At 38.9% G+C, this 17,864-nt stretch overlaps 1 protein-coding gene across 1 annotated transcript in view; it reads right to left on the bottom strand.

Moving 5' to 3' along the window:
- Positions 1 to 15,807, bottom strand: part of RDX (radixin) — a 105,035-nt gene extending 89,228 nt beyond the window's left edge. The window contains exon 1 of the mRNA XM_027563805.1: positions 15,541 to 15,807. The gene's annotated coding sequence lies outside the window, so the exon portion shown is untranslated. The remainder of the gene's footprint in view (positions 1 to 15,540) is intronic.
- Positions 15,808 to 17,864: the final 2,057 nt, after the last annotated feature.

Raw genomic sequence — 17,864 nt, 5'->3', positions numbered from 1 at the left:
GCTACTCACCAGCAAGCGAATGGCCCTCACTAAAATACAGAACTGTCCTTAAGACCAACGTTAAATTATACCTTCACCCACTAAGGCAACAGATCTAAATCTTAATCCAGGGAAAACATGCTATTTTAGGGTAAATTTTTTTACAAACATCTAACAAAATTGGGTTTTCCTCCTATAAAACTACCAAAAGATCTAACATTCTTAACCATTTAACTGTCCAGAAAAAAACTGATTATCATTCCAATTTGAAAACCTATTTTAAGTAATATATAATTACCTGAAAATCACAATATACAAGTAATATCTGTAAAGAACTTTTATTCATCATACTATGAACTACTGATAAACATACAATTAATTTTGAATTTAAAAAATATATTTGCCCTCCCCACCCCCATCTGAAGTCTACGTCAGAAGCATCAACTCCCTTTTAAGATACTACTTTAATAAAAACGAAAATTCTTCAAATTAAAATAAAAACAAAGGATCAAAATGAGGTCATTTCTCTAAATTTTAGCTGATCACATGCTAATAAACCTCCCTACAGAGGGAACTTCATGAGAAATTTCTCACCTAATACAATTGTGTATGAAATTCAGTGAGAAGCATGAACTATCTCATCTCTCTCTTGTTGCTTAACTCTTAACTAGAAAATGACAGATACTCCATCTCTACACTGAAGTACAGTAAAGTTCATGAAAGTAGGTGATCGTAGGATCACCTACTTTCATGAACTTTACTGTACTTCAGTCCTAGCTTCCACTTCTAAATCCTCCTTTTAATCCCTACTATCAGATCATCTCAGGTCTTGAAACAGCCGCTCAACCAATCTTTTACACCATCTCCTGCAATGCAGGCAGATTCTTTACCATCTGAGCCACCAGGACACCCATTTATAAGTTAGTAACTCCCAAATTTGTATCTCTAGTCTTGTTTAGCTAACTTGGCTTGCTCAGCATCTAAATGACACCTCAAATTCAGCATGTCTATAAAACAGCTTAAACCTCTACACCCTATAGTCAAATCTGTTTTTTCTGCAAGTCTTAGTGACATATTTCTATATTCATAATATCTTTCCTGTGTTTTTTTAATATCTCTACTACATCTACAGTGATGATCCCCTTTCCATTCCTAATACTGTCCATTTTGTCTTCCTTTTTGATCAGTTAACCTTGCCAGGAGTTTGCTTCATTTATTGGTCTAAAAACAAGCTTTCAGTTTTATCAATCTGCTTATTTCTCTGCTTTATTTAAATTTCTGTCCTACTTCTCATCACTTTTCTTCTCAGTAGTTGGCTTTGACTCTGTGGCTAATTTTCTAATCCCTGAAACTGAAAGTCTACCTAAGTAATTTCCAATCTTTTTTCTAATATAAGAGAAACGCAGAAATTTCTTTCTGCATTAAGGTCACAAACTAAATACATCCCACTATAAGGATATTCCAAATTTAAAGTGATCTCCCTGTTTTGCCACTGAGACTATTTTAAAATAATTATCTGATTATGTAAAATAATCTAAATTCCTCAAACATAAAACATGAGCATCTTTATCAAATTTTTGAAGTTACAGTGCTTTCCAGATTACATAAAGTACTTTTTGATTCTATCACTAAAATTTTTATCTTAAGCCACAACTACTCACTTATATAAAACCTTAGTAGGACTTTATATTCTAAGTGTGTTATTTTTAAATGACTTTTTAAAAACCAGTTCTCCTCTAAACTTCTCAGCCTCGTTTTTACACTTAAATCACTTATCAGATGAGCTCCATGAGCCTTCCAAACTGATATGTACTAAAGGCATTTCAGGTCAGTTTCTTAAACAGTACATCCATGCTTAAGACAAAACATCTTGCAATGAGTTCCTACGAAAACAAATCTAAATCTCCTTTCGGGGGGGGATAACTAGGGGGAAAAATATCTTATATTTAAAACTCTTCTATTTTTCTGTACCACTGTCATTACTGTTTAACTCTAGGTGCTTCAGTGTCCAATTATAATTTCTACTCACTACTAAGTTTTAAATTTTCAAACAAAATGGTTAGAGACCTGGCGGCAGAGTCTACATTTATTTCTACATTTATTATATACTACAGTCAAAGAATTCATTTCCATTATATCTAGTGCTTGGTCAGTTTCGTTTCTTTTTTGACTGTTCCAGATATAAATGAAAATAAAGTATGTTTGCATTTGATAAGTTAGATCCAGCCGGATCCAGTATTTAATGTTGTGTTTCCAGTCTCTCTACTTTCAGCTTAGTTTGTATGCTAAGTCACTCTAGTCGTGTCCGACTGTTTGCGACCCTATGGACTGTAGCCCGCCAACTGTCCATAGGATTCTCCAGGCAAGAATACTGGAGTGGGTTGCTATTTCTTTCTGCAGGGGATCTTCCCGACTCAGAAATCAAACCTGTGTCTCTTAAGTCTCCTGCATTGGCAGGCGGGTTCTTTACCACTAGCACCACTTAGGAAGTCCCTTCAGTTTAGCTGATTAAAATGAGAAAAAAATGTATTACCTTTTTTCAACTGACTGTGGATGTTAATTTCTTCTTATGAATTGCCAGTTTTTTAATTTCATTTTTTATATGGTTTTAGGCGACTTCATTTTCACTTTTCACTCTCATGCATTGGAGAAGGAAATGGCAACCCACTCCAGTGTTCTTGCCTGGAGAATCCCAGGGACGGGGGAGCCTGGTGGGCTGCTGTCTATGGGGTCGCACAGAGTCGGACACGACTGAAGCGACTTAGCAGCAGCAGCCCTGGTGGCTCAGAACATAATGAAACTGTCTGCAATGCAGGAGACCTGGGTTTGATCCCTGGGTTGTGAAGATCCCCTGGAGAAGGGCATGGCAACCCACTCCAGTATTCTTGCCTGGAGAATCCCATGGACAGAGAGACTGGCGGGCTACAATCCATGGGGTTGCAAAGAGTCAAACACGACTGTGCAACCTAGCAAGCAATCAACGCTGTTATTAGGTGAGTAAAGGTTTAGAATTATTCTATCTTTGTAATAAATACTTCCTTTTTTCATTCAGTAATAATTCAATAGCATAGAAAATTCTAAATCAACTATTATTCTCTCAGTATTTGGAAAATACTAGTTTTCTCGTGGCATCTGTTACTGATGAAAAGTCTGCTGTCAATTTAATCTATTCCAGGTATGCTTTTTCTCTCTGCTTTCCTTTAAGATTGTGTGTGTGAGCACATTCTTTAGATTTGCTTCTATTTCTCTTGCTGAGGATTTGGTAAGCTTTCTTTTTCTGAAGACTTGTGCTTTTCTCAAATTCTGGAAAATTATTAGCCACTGTCTCTCCCAGTCAGCAATTCTTTACTTAGATACATACTGACTGTCTTGTTTTCTAATCCATGGCTACAAATTCTTATTTTTCATTTCTTTACCTGTCTGTGTAACACTCCTCCAGTCACTAATTCTCTGCAGGTGTTCTTAATGTTTTACCTGTCCACTACATTAAATTTTAAGTGATTATATCAACTTCTAAAAATTCACTTTTAGTCTCTTAAAAAAATTTTAATGCTATACTATTTTATAATTTGTATTGAATCCTTTTATCCCTACAATGTTTATTTTATATCCCTATAAAACTTTGTTTCCAATTCATTATGATTTGTTTCTTTATGGGGTTTATAATTTTAGTCAGAAAGCTCATGTCCCTAACCACTCCCCAGTGTGGGATTTCTGTAAGCCCTGAGTTGTCTATGTAACCTTACAGAGGTATTTCAGGTTTGCTCCTACCAGAATACAGTACCAGAAGTTTTAATTGCCCTAAATCAATCTTCTCAAGAAAATAAAGGACAGAAACGGCAAGGACCTAACAGAAGCAGAAGAGATTAAGAAGAGGTGGCAGAAGAAGAACTATACAAAAAAAGATCTTAATGACCCAGATAACACAATGGCGTGGTCACTTACCTAGAGCCAGATATCTTGGAGCGTGAAGTGGGCCTTAGGAAGCATCATGAATAACAAAGCTAGTGGAGGTAATGCAATTCCAGGTGAGCTATTTCAAATCCTAAAAGATGATGCTGTTAAAGTGCTGCACTCAACATGCCAGCCAATTTGGAAAACTCAGCAATGACCACAGGACTGGAAAAGGTCAGTTTTCATTACAATCCCAAAGAATTTCAAACTCCCATAAAACTGCGCTCATTTCACATGCTAGCAAGGTAATGCTTAAAATCCATTAAGATATGCTTCAACAGTCCACGAACCAAGAACTTTCAGATGTATAAGCTGGATTTAGAAAAGGCAGAGGAACCAGAGAAAAGGCAGAGAAACCAGAGATCAAATTGCTGATATCTGCTGAATCATAGAAAAAGTAAGGGAATTCCAGAAAAACATCTACTTCTGCTTCATTAACTACACTAAAGCCTCTGACTGTGTGGATCACACAGTCACACTGTGTGATCACACTGTGGAAAATTCTTAAAGAGATGGGAATACCAGACCACCTTCCCTGCCTCCTGAGAAACTTGTATTCAGGACATGTAGCAACAGTTAGAACCAGAAATGGAACAATGGGCTGGTTCAAAATTGGGAAAGGAGTAAGTCAAGGCTGTATACTGTCACCCTATTTATTTAACTTCTATGCAGAGTACATCATGCAACGTACTGGGCTGGATGACTCATAAGCTGGAATCAAGACTGCTGGAAAATGTATCAACAACTTCAGATATGCAGATACCACTCTAATGGCAGTAAGTGAAGAGGGTAAAAGAGCAGAGTGAAAAAGCCGGCTTAAAATTCAACATTCAAAAAACACGGGCATCTGGTCCCATCACTTCATGGCATATAGGATAGGAAAACATGGAAATAGTGACAGGTTTTATTTTCCTGGGCTCCAAAATCATTGTGGATGGTGACTGCAGCCATGAAATTAAAAGACGTTTGCTCCCTGGGAGAAAAGCTGTGACAAACCTAGTGAAAGTCAGTCGTGTCTGACTCTTTGCAACCCCATGGACTATACAGTCCATGGAATCCTCCAGGCCAGAATACTGGAGTGGGTAGCCATTCCCTTCTCCAGGGGATCTTCCCAACCCAGGGATCGAACCCAGATCTCCTACAGTGCAGGCAGATTCTTTATCAGCTGAGCCACAAGGGAAGCTTCATGAAAAACCTAGACAGCATACTAAAAAGCAGAGACATCACTTTGCTGACAAAAATCCATATAGTCAAAGCTATGGTTTTTCCAGTAGTCATGTACAGATGTGAGAGCTGGACCATAAAAAAGGCTGAGTGCCAAAGAATTAATGCTTTCATTATAGTGCTAGAACAGACTCCTGAGAATCTCTTGGACTGCAAGGAGATCAAACCAGTCAATTCTAAAGGAAATCAGTCCTGAATATACATTGGAAGGGACAGATGCTGAAGCACTCCTAAACTCTGGCCAAATGATGCAAAGAGCCCACTCACTGGAAAAGACCCTGATGCTAGGAAAGATTTGAGGGCAGGAGGACAAGGTGATGACAGAGGATGAGATGGTCAGATGGCATCACCAACTCAATGCATGTGAGTCTGCACAAACTCTGGGAGATAGTACAATTCATGGGGTCGCAAAGAGCCAGACAGTACTTAGAAACTGAACAACAACCGATCAATTTTTACCCTCTTGATTTAGCACTTTAATACCATATCAGACCCCATGGCCACACCCTAGAGAAGTTAGCAGATACTCAAGAGAGCTTGCTCACGTCCTGATCATTGTTATTTGCTAAACCATATGGCTGCGGAGCCCTTCCTGTGCCAGGTTTCACTGGTAAACAAGAACAAAGGGAAAAAGTGAGCATTACTTGCATGCCAGAATATAAACTAAGTTAACGCATTCAAATTACAGTAAGAGTATTCATCAAACATAGGATCAGCTAGGCAGGTAAATAAACATCACATACATAAGATTTTGCAAAACTTCTTAAAGTTAAGTATTAATCAATTACTGGAATTAAATAAAGGTAAATAAAAAAGGTAAAGGTAAATAATTAAATTTCCTTTTCCCTAAAGAAATAATTTATCCAAGTTTGTCATATTAGAGTTACTGAAAGATACACTCTTTAGAAAAGGACTTTTTAAGCAAAATAACTCTATTGAAGTTTTAGGTTTAGTATGAACACTCTGGTGACATAAAACAAATATATCACAGGCCAACATATACAAAACCAGGTTTACACACACACTAAGCTTTTAAAATCTCCAACAAGCCTAACTGATCTATATGAACTGTGGAAAGTGAATGGCCTAACAAAAAGTCTCTGCAAATAAGGATATAGTTGACTTCTAAAAGAAGTTTCTAAAATACGTATTTTCAGACCAGCGTTCTCTCTTGAAAATCAAGTAGCATCATAAACTGACTCCATATTTCTGGAAAATAAGTTGTCAATATATAACAAAAGCAACAAAGCTTCTTTGAACAGGAAATCTACTTTGGAGTATATTCCAAATAAATAAATAAACAAAACAAAGCAAAGTGTACAAAGATATTCTCAGCAGTAAAACAATATTATAACAGCCAATGATTAAAATCAAAATCACAATTAAAGTAATGTGGAAATTACATGATAAGATGGACAAACTGTGTCAACATTTACATAAGGATAAGTAAAAATGTGGAATACATAGCCACTTATTATAATTAAGTAAAAAAGCAGGTATCCTTACAAAGGATTTTGGATATACGGAACTGAGCATTTAATACTAACTATATCCTATTTTTCATTAAGCTACTAATTTTAAAAATCAAATAAGAATTTTAAAAATATATTTCACTACATACCAATTTATTCCTATCATGGTATACATAAGAATTCTACCTTATATTTTTTAGTGTGAAGCTGTGTATGCTGCTGCTGCTGCTAAGTTGCTTCAGTCGTGTCCGACTCTGTGCGACCCCATAGATGGCAGCGCACCAGGCTGTGTATAAATGTAGTTAAATCCTAAGATTTTAGCCAATTTAGGGATCATTAAAAAATATTTATCATAATATTATTCAACCTCAATAGTGCATTTCTAGTCCTTCTATGATTATATTAGCACATTTTTTTTTCTCCTTCAAAATGGCACCTGTTAGTAGCAGAATGAACAATTTAATAAAATGTCACATGAAAAGCCAAGGTACCTACATACATGTCCTTGGTTTATACCTCTAACTGGTTCATCTTGAAAATTGGATTTCACTGCCTTCCTTTCTTTCTTCTCTAGAAAAATGATAGCATATAATCACTTAACCACTGTATATCAAAGATATATAATAAAAACAAACTCTTCTCCCCTTACCCTCATAACAAATAATTATTGACAAAAAATCTACTCTTTCCTCCCCGCTCTTTCTAAATTTCTTAGGGGTCTCACCCAACCTCTTTTCTACACTGGCTCCCACAGAAGCAATGAAGCAGTCATGGCAAACAGTATTAAGAGACACCGCCAACATACACATCTCTCATTTCCAGAAAATGCATGAACATGTACTCAAACACAGCGCCATATTTCAGAGACAAAACACTCATATAAAACTTTCTCTTCTTCGTCCTTTAACTCTGAGGATGACCCAAAAACAGCCTCTTTTCTTCCGTACAATGGAAAAAACAGCCTCACACTTAACACCTCCACAACAGCAGACTCTCCCCACCTGTCAGGGGTAAAACAGGTGTTAAGTCTGCCCATACTGGGCCTACAATGATGCTTCAATAATTTATACGAGGATGCCTCATTTTATTCTTAAGATATTCTTTTCCGCAAGCATAACTGTACTTTTTCTTTCTGTCTTTTGAGACCTCATCTCTGAATATAAATGTGGTCTCTCTTAAGACCATAAAATTACAAAAGGATTCCTCTGCCACCTTACTGGGGATTAAGAAGCAGGATAACAAAGTACAAACTGAATTAATAAGGTAATTCTGGCAGTCAAATTAATGCAATAATGGCATCTAGCAAAAAAGTTCTTAATCACTTTTCTCCCCCAACACGGGACCTCTGTTAAGTCTATGAACTCCTTCCTAGAAAACTATCTTTCAAATACATAAAATAACACAGTATCACATAAAAAACCAATTATACTGAACTATAACTATCAAAAATATAAAACGTATAAAATATATACAGTAACATGTGCTTTATTAATCTTTAAATAAATATCTACCAGTGTATCTAATAATTAAACTTTAAGTAATGATGGGTATTAAACACCATTCTGAGATACGCAACAATAATGCATCATTAAAATATCTACAATTTCTATTAGAAACAGTCTCTGCTACTGCTGCCCACATTCATAATGGAAGAAAACATGTAAAGATGTAACTGTTCTCTCTATTCAAGTTTACAGACCTACAGCTTTAAAACCTCAAATATACGAAGAACCATTTATTAAATTTTTTAGCTCTGTAAAGTACTGAATCTAATAGAAGTAATAATGTACTTTACCTACATAATGCCATGTAGACTTTCCAAGAGAAGCAGAGGACAAGAAGTTTAGCTCCAAAAAAGAAACAAGGCCAAAAGCAAGGACAAGGGTAGTAAATGGAATTATTTGCAGAAAGCTCCCTCTTCAGCCACTTTACCTCCATCTAATCTTCCTAATAACTGCCCTTCCTCCTTCTGACCAAGTTAAGAATCACAATCCCTTTTTCTTCTAACTAAGCAAATGAAGATTCAAATAAGTCACTTGCCCAAGGTAATAAAGCTAGTCAACAAAGCCAGAAGTCCTCTTCGTCCAAGTCCTGAGCTCTTTTGGCTATCCTATTCTGCGTTCGTCTGACATCATTCTAGAGAAGCTCACCCCAATTACCAGAGCATTTCAAGAAGTTAAAGCTCTTTCTTCTACAGTTTTCAGGTCAAAAAGACTACTTCTAAACATGCTGTAAGTGCACATTAATATTGATGTAATTACCTTTGTAAACTAATTTCCTGTAAGGGAGGCATGCAGTTCTAAATAAGGTATTAAGTACTTGCTTATGTAGGAACTGATTTCTGTTCAAGGAAATAAAATATTCAACATTTTTGAGCAATATACACATTACTGGAAATGCAAAGCAAATTTCTAGAACCTAAAACAAACATAAAGCAAAAAGCTAAGTTTTACACTGAATCTAAATTCTTTTCTAAATGAATTTTTTAAACTTAAAAAAGAGAAAACACTATATCTGTACTGTTTCCTAGGAGGGCAGAAAAACAACACAGTATCATTTGCAAAAATTAACTGCAAATGTTGAAAGGTAAGAAAGCTAAATCCAGTCCAATTTCTTCACTTTACATTTAAGGAAACACCAAAAATTCATATAATAAATGTTTAAAAATGGGAAAACAAAGATAGGTTCAAGTAAGTTCCCTAGGTACAGGAAAGAAGAAACATCTCTAACTGACCTGAGGAATTCTCTCCACATGTTTTGAAACACCAGCTATTACAGTAACTTAATTTTCAAAGCAGACTAAAGTCAGAATGTTTCTGAAATATCTTTAAAATTAGACAGTACTCTGTGATGCAGTCAGTAAGGTTTCATGGCAGTCCTATCACTAAGTTTCTAACTTCTGAGATATTTGATCTCCTTTCTGAGAAACTGGAATGGTGTCTGGCTCACAGTAGGGCCTCAGATGTTTGTTAGTAAATTAAGTACATAATATTCACTGGAACTTTTCTGTTGATCATTATCAAGGTCAATTATTTTCCTCTCAGATGAGTGAACTGGTAAGCAACAGGCTACAAGAAACAGCAACCATGAATGCTGGGGAAAAAAATAAAAACCCCTAACGAGGTCTTCCAAATTCAGGCCTTTATCATCACACTTAAGACTCTTTCAATAATCTCATTTAATTTGACAATCAAATTTAAAGGCCAGTTAATTCAACACATTTAATAATATCTATCATTGTCATGCTGTCATTAGTAGTTAGATATAAATGGTAAGCACTTCAGGTATAGTCATCTCTTGGTACTCACAGGGGATTGGTTCCAGGACCCTCCTGTAGACACCAAAATCTAGAAATGTTCAAGCCCCTTATACAAAATACATGTGCATCTTTATACATACATGGGCTTCCCAGGTGGCACTAGTGGTGAAGAACCCACCTTCCAATGTAGGAGATATAACAGACTAGGATTCAATCCCTGGGTTGGGAAGATCCCCCGGAGGAGGGCAAGGGCAACCCATTCCAGTATTCTTGCCTGGAGAATTCTATGGACAGAGGAGCCTGGCAGGCTACAATCCATAGGGTCACACAGAGTTGGACACAACTGACGAGACTTTAAATTAAAATTTAAATTAAAAAAATAAATAAAAATGAAATTAAAAGACGCTTGCTCCTTGGAAGAAAAGTTATGACCAATGTAGATAGCATATTGAAGAGCAGAGACATTACTTAACCAACAAAGGTCCATCTAGTCAAAGCTATGGTTTTTCCAGTAGTCATGTATGGATGTGAGGCTGGACTATAAAGAAAGCTGCGCACTGAAGAATTGATGCTTTTGAACTGTGGTGTTGCAGATGACTCTTCAGAGTCCCTTGGACTGCAAGGAGATCCAACCAGTCCATCCTAAAGGAAATCAGTTCTGGGTGTTCACTGGAAGGACTGATGCTGAAGCTGAAACTCCAATACTTTGGCCACCTGATGCGAAAAATTGACTCACTGGAAAAGACCCTGATGCTGGAAAAGATTGAAGGCAGGAGAAGGGGACAACAGAGGATGAGATGGTTGGATGGCATCACCAACTCAATGGACATGAGTTTGAGTAAACTCTGGGAGTTGGTGATAGACAGGGAGGCCTGGCTTGCTGCAGTCCATGGGGTCTCAAAGAGCCGGACACAAATGAGCAAATGAACTGAACTGAAGAGACTTAGCATGCACACATATACATATAAAATATATCTGCATATAACCTATACACATCCTCCCATATACTTTAAATTATCTCTACATTACTTATAATACTTAATACAATGTAAATACTATGTAAGTAAGTGTCAATACAATGTTAAATGCTATGTAAATAATTGTAAATACAATGTAAATACTTGCCAGCATGTGGCTTTCAAGTTTTACTTTTTGGAACTTTCAGAAACTCTCCCCTACCCCCACGGAATATTTTCAATCAAGGTTGGGAGAATGCACAGATTTGGAGCACCAACTTTGCTTAATAACCAAACTAGAATTTTATAGTTTCCTTCAGTCTAGAATCTAGAAACAGCTTAAATATCAAGACTGTTAAGGATGGCTAATGAAAGTTTAGCCCATCCCACACTCACGATAAAAGCCAAGACATGACTGGATTCAATTAACCAGGGCTGAGACCTCCTATGTCCCCATTCTCCCTTTTAATGCTCCCTCTATTACACTTGTGCCCACATCATTCTGAAATCTACCAGGATTTCTGATTACAAAAAATTACTCTGGTTATGAAACACAAGAAGTTTTTTCTTAACAAAAAACAAAAAATTCAAATCACAAAAAACTATGCTTACAATGCTGTTACACTGAATATGAATTACAGTTTATATACACAAACAGCATTTAAATACATGTCATGGTATATAAAATGGCACAAGCATATTCCCATTAAAGTGTGATGGTCTCATTATCTTAACAAATGCAAACAATATCTGGCATATGATTATAAATGTCCAAATGTATGAATGATACCTTAAAGCAAGAGTCAGCAAACTTCTCTGCCAAGGGCCAGACTAAGTAAACCTTTTAGGTTTTGTGGCCCACAAAACCTGTTGCAACTACTCTCTGTTGTAGCACAATAGCAACCATAGACAACAAGGCAAATCAATGAGCTATCATGTGTTGAAATAAAACTTTATTTACAAAAACAGGTAGCAGGCTGAATTTGGTCTACAAACTAGCTTGCTGATCTCTTCTCCAGTTAACAGTAAAGAGAACGTCATGTTCCAATCAATCAACTTTACTAGAACTAAAAGTTTCTTATTTCAAATGTATGTAAATTATGCAGAGAAGCAACCAATGTTTCTAGAGCATCCTATTCATATTAAAGCATCTGATGTAAAAGTAAAGTCCAATGACCTTATTGACATATATAACTAGCCTCTATAAAATGTATTTTAGAATTCTGCTGAAAAAAAATTAAAATTCTATGAATTTGCAAGAACTTCTATACATATTGGTTATTCAAAAAAACGCACCTATACAGGAACTTCCTGGTAGTCCAGCAGTTAAGAGTCCACCTTCCAAAGAAGGAGAAGGAACTAGGATCCCACATGCCACAGGGTAACTAGGCCCGCAGGTCACAGCTACAGAGCCCACTGGCTCTGGAGCCCATGCACTTCAACTAGAAAGAAACCCGTGCTCAGCAAGGAGCAATCCCTAATGCGGCACAAAGACACCATGTGCTGCAACTAAGGCCCAATGCATCAAAAGTGAGTAATGTTAAAAAAAAAAAAAAACCTATACAAATGCTAACCTGAAAAAAACCCTCTAAGAAGTGCAAGACTGGATTCACTATTAAAAAGAACGAAAAAATAAAGAAATGAATCATATGAACCATACTTTCTTTCCAAAGAGTTTCCAGGCAAAAATCTCCATCTATCATAGGGACATTTCACTATCCAAAATCATAAACCCTTTTTTAAAGGATATTTTCCAGTGTCAGTTATATACTATACCCTAGGAAGAAAACAAAAAGTGAATTCACCTTCAATCATGAAAAAAATTTACACAGGTATGTAAACACTTCTTATAGGAAATTCCATTTCGACTTTAAATGATGAAAAATCCAAGCAATTTTAAGTACTGAATACTAAACACAGTAATAAACATCCTTTCACTGTTTGTTACAAAATAACCTTACTTTTAAAGACTTTAAAATTGCAAATAAGGGATATATATATATATATATATATGGTATATATTTACCTTTCCATAAATATTGGCATTTTCTACATACGAGGAATGGCTAATAGCAATTACCTATGAAAAACAAGACCGGGGGGTGTTCTGGGAAGTTGGGGAGAACTTTTACTTTTCTCTTAACATCTTTCTGGGTTTTTTTAACTTTGTCATAAAATTTATTAATTTTATAGTCATTTAAAGTGGTTTAAAATATGTGCAATGTAAATGAATATTGAAAAATATACCAAGAACTAATATAAACAGTAAAGCAGGATTCCTCTGAAAGAGGCTAGAAATTGAGGAAATCTCTGGGGTCAGACGAGACACCAACCACTCAACAGAGCATATAGTTGCTGCAGAAGTTAGGGAAGTTCCCTGAAGGGCTCCTGACACCACGAGGTTTAAAATCACCTTGTAAGAGTGGAATCTACAGCAGTCCAATCCGGTTCCACTGACTCCAGTAAGCCAAGGGTAGTTAGCAGGGTCCTGAGAAGAGCGACTGGTCCGCAGGATGTACAAGCCATCCAAGAAAGGGTGACTTTCTTGACTTCCCAGACTGACACCAATACTATAGTATTGTATTAACTACTCCCTATCAAGTATGTTCCCCAACATGACTATCCTCACAGTCTTAATAGGACACATTGTTTTAGGCTTTGGTCTTTGGGAAATATTGATTAAAATTTGTCATTTTGAAATGATGTATGTTAAGCTGAATTAAGTTAAAAATAAATGAAAAAACTTGACTCCCATCCTAACTGAAGATTTCAGACTCCATTGTACTAGAAAATTACATTAGATAGATTATATTAGAAGATTCAGATCTGAAATTAAGATAAAATGCATACAGACTTTCATTTCAACCGCCTGCCAAAGATAAAAATGAATAATAAAATCCAATTCTGCTCCTGGGAATAGAGAAGCAAAAAATCAAGAAATACCCCTTGTTCTCTGAGACTACTGAGTGTTAGCAAAAGAGAGAAAGAACAGCAGTCTGTCATTTCTCACCACCACAGAAAAAAGGTATCAATTTAATTTCCAGTTAATGCAAATGTCCAAAACAAAGGACAGACTAAACATATTTTCCCCATGCTGAAATTAATTTCAGTTCTGAGCCTCTCCTACGCTCTGCCATGCTTGGGAACACAGGAGTGAACAAAACGATGTATAATCCACAAGGGCAAGAATTCAACATTCCTAAATGCCACAAATTTTGTTTCATTTAAATATACTGTAAAGAATTTCAATGCGTATCTATTCATCCCTCACTAAAAAAGCATTGTTTATTAAATACCATTATGCATTTTACAAAAGTAATTAAGCAAAAGAAACAAAGTGCAATTCATTTTACAGATGAATTATAATCCACTAACTTCAAAAGAAATGTTTTACGTTTTTACCACATTTGAGGTAATTATTAGCCTTTGGCAGATAAAGCACACGTGAAAATAATGTAATACTGAAAAAAAATTTTAATGCAACCCTGAATATCAGTCTCTCTTCTTAACTCTAATAATGCTGTTATGGCAAACGGATTAAGCCATTATTTATCCAGCAAATGAACAGGGCAATTGTTCATTCAGAGCTCCATCCGAAATATAAAAGAGTATTTAGTGCTCTAAAAAAAATGTATGCTCAGTAAACAATAGATTGCAATGCCTATTTTCGAGCGCTCGTTGATCAAACAAATGCTTACTATCTTAGGTATTTACATCATGCTTGCCTATTGCCACAGAACTCATTAACATTTCGACAAAAATCTCAAGTAGATAGATTTTAAAATATATCGTTGATGTAGCTGACTTTCAACACATTTCCAGCCTCGTTAATAACCACTCCTTAATGGTATTTTAAAAAAAGAAAAAACCGCTCAATACATGGTGTGAATAAAGAACCATGCTACATCTGTATAGGATGTGATGCGCTCTATTTAAAATAATATAGTGCTTTCCCCCCACCCCCCGCCCCTTTCAAAGTTAGCCTGAGAATTACGTTTACAACCCTTTAAAGGAAGAGGGGACTGTAATGTACTCAACTTGTCTACTGGGGTCTAAGATCCAAAATCGGAGAAAGTTACGGGGCTCGGGGGGCGCCCGCAACTTCAGCAGCAGCAGCAGCAGGTAGGGCTAGGGCCGGAGCCGCCAGGGCCGCCGCGCGGGTGCGGGGGGCCGCTAGCGCCCCGAGCCCCGTCACGCAACCTCCCTTTGCCGCCACGGCGGAACTCACGCTCTCTAGTAATTGAACACCTTTACTTTCAAATCGGAGACCGGGGAGAAGTAGTAATAAATTCCTTTCCTACCACAGCAAAAAAAAAAAAAAAAAGTCATTTTTCCTACGCTTAAATCTGAATTCTCAAGACTACCTAGAAGGGACGAGCCAGGCCGAGCCCGGGGCGACGCCCGAGCGGCGGGAGCCCGACCGAGCCCGGGGCCGACGCTGAGGGCGGACCCGCGCCCGGCGGGGAGCAGCTTGCTGCGGCGTGTTCAGGCCGCGGTAGAGACGCCGGCCAAGCCTCGCGGCGTCCGCGACCCCGGGAGCGGCCTGGCCTGCCGGACCGTTAGGACAGGCGGCGCCGCGGCCCTGGCGGCGAGGCCACCGGGCAGCACCGGGCGCCGCGACTTCTCGCCGCCACCTCAGCGGCTCCGGCGGAGCCCGGGAGCGGCAGTGGGGGAAGGGAGCGCGCCGGCGGCTTACCTCAGGAGCGGGCGGCTCCTTCCCGCCGCGAGAGTGGCCGGGGCGCTGCGCGGCGGTGGCGGGCGAGCGGCTGCGGCAGGGGGAGAGAGAAAGAGAGAGAGAAGCGGCGGTGGAGCGAGCGCCGGGACTCCGAAGAGCAGAGGTACCGCCACCACCGCAGACAGCTCCGCAATATGGCTGCCCGGCGGCTCCTCGGGGGAGAGGCGGGGCTGCCCCGCGCCCCCCGCCTCCCCCTGCCGGCCGGCCGGCCTCGCGCCGCGGCCCGGGCGCCAACGCCGCTGCGGCGGCCGCCACCCGGCCGCCCGCGCCCCGCCCCGGCCCAGCCCCGCCCAGCCCCTCGGGCTCGCCGCCACTCGCCGGCCGGGGCGTCGCCCGGAGGAAGGGAGGGTCTCCGTCCGGGGCGGGTACGCGCAAGGATCCGGCCGCGGCTCGGGAGTCCCTAGGGAACGGGGCCGAGCGCGGGGGTGGGCGACTCCTTCCGTGAGGGGGATTGGGCTAGAGTGAAGCCCGATGCCCAGGGAAGCGGAACCGCCCAAACCCAGAGCTGGGAGTGGGCCTGCCGCTTCCCCGCGACCGGTGGAAACTTGAAACTCCCGCTGGTGCCAGAAAATTCAGAGGGCGTTTCCATCGCCCCCAAGGAGGCATTCTTTCCCAGGGAATCAAGGACCGAGTGGAGTGCGTTACTTGGCTGTTGAAAGCTTGAAAATCCTGGACCGGGAGAGAGAAAAAGGCCTGCCTTAGAGGGATTTATATATACAATGAAGAACTTTATTTTGGCAGTGTTTACCCAACCAGAAAACTGGCTTTTTCAGGGGCAATTTTTAGGCCCCACCAAAACCCCAATCGAGAGTGCAAATTTTTATCCAGGCAAGGAAGAAGTCAGTAAAAGAAAAATGATGCAAGTGGGACCGCAAAGAGCAGCCAAACCTAATTATCTTTGACTTTGTGAAAGTTAGGCATTTGATCATGGTCTGACTAGCCCACTCGTTTTGGTAGTGGTCGAGACTAGACAGACTTATGGTCGATGTTCTGTCATCTACTCCCATTCCTCTTGTATTTTCTGGGATTCAAAGAGCAAAACTTGCTCTGCGTATGGAAATAGCAAGTGCACAAAATCAGATTAGCCTAGTCTGCCCTGCTTTATATAGTTTACTTTTTATTAACAAAGTTTGAAAATGAAAAAGTTGCTCAGTCATGTCCAACTCTTTGTGACCCTATGGACTGTAGCCCGCCGGTCTCCTCTGTCCATGGAATTCTCCAGACAAGAATACTGGAGGGTAACAATTCCCTTCTCCAGGGGATATTCCTGATCCCAGGATGGAACCAAGGTCTCCTGCATTGCAGGCAGATTCTTAAGGGTCTGAGCCACCACTGAAGCCCATTCAAATACAACCTCACCAGTGTACTCAACTTTTCTAGAACAAATAATCTGTATCCTTCTTGCTTTACTGTTTGTCTTCCCTGAGACTATAGCTTTTTCCTGAAACTCTCCTCTGATCACTTTTATTAAATTAAACACTCTTCAGCGTGTTTCCACCATTGTCCTTTGAGACCACTTGGAACAATTAAAAGTCCCAAGAGTTAATTCTAAGGCCTTTAGAGTGCAGAGTCCTCGAAGATGGGAACCAGGTGTGTGCTTTTCTTTAACTATAGGATTACTCCCTGACCTCCCTGGGGTGGAACAATTATCCGAGTGATTTTTCAGACTTCTACAACAAGCTGCATGCATAAAGATAGTCAAACTATTGTGTAAAGTCCTAGATAGTACACCAATCAAACATACTTTTGCAACAGAAAATGAAGCATTCATTATCATTTGTCACATGACGGGCACTGGTATGAAATGCTTTATAAGACTGTCTTTTTAAAATAATTATAACAACCCTGAGTTTGAGGTAAATATTATTGACGTTTTTAAAAAACCCATAAATAGAGCCTCAAAGGAGTTAAGTAATTTGCTTACTGTAACACAGGAAGTTGTGGAATCTGACCAAACGCAGTATCATTTGATTCTAAAGCCTTGATTTTATCCTATACTCTTCAACAGCAAACAGAGGAGAAATTGTAACACTTCAGTCAGCTATCATATTAGTAACTGTTTAAATGAAGGATAATATTCAATGCTGGTGAGATTAAAAAGGTGCTGAGAGACATTGTGAGTGGAGTGTAAACAGAAACAACCTGTTTAGAAAAATTTGGCACTGTGATTCAACCTATAAAAATGTTCATACCCTTGTAACCCATAATCTCATAACTGGGATTCTTGCTGAATGAAATAATCTGTAATAGAGCAAAAGTTTTATTCATAAACTGTATGTCACAAT

The sequence above is a fragment of the Bos indicus x Bos taurus genome, chromosome 15 (genome assembly GCF_003369695.1).
Source record: "Bos indicus x Bos taurus breed Angus x Brahman F1 hybrid chromosome 15, Bos_hybrid_MaternalHap_v2.0, whole genome shotgun sequence".
Classification (NCBI taxonomy): domain Eukaryota; kingdom Metazoa; phylum Chordata; class Mammalia; order Artiodactyla; family Bovidae; genus Bos; species Bos indicus x Bos taurus.
The sequence above is the reverse complement of the archived record's forward strand: the minus strand, read 5'-3'. Positions and strand labels throughout refer to the sequence as shown.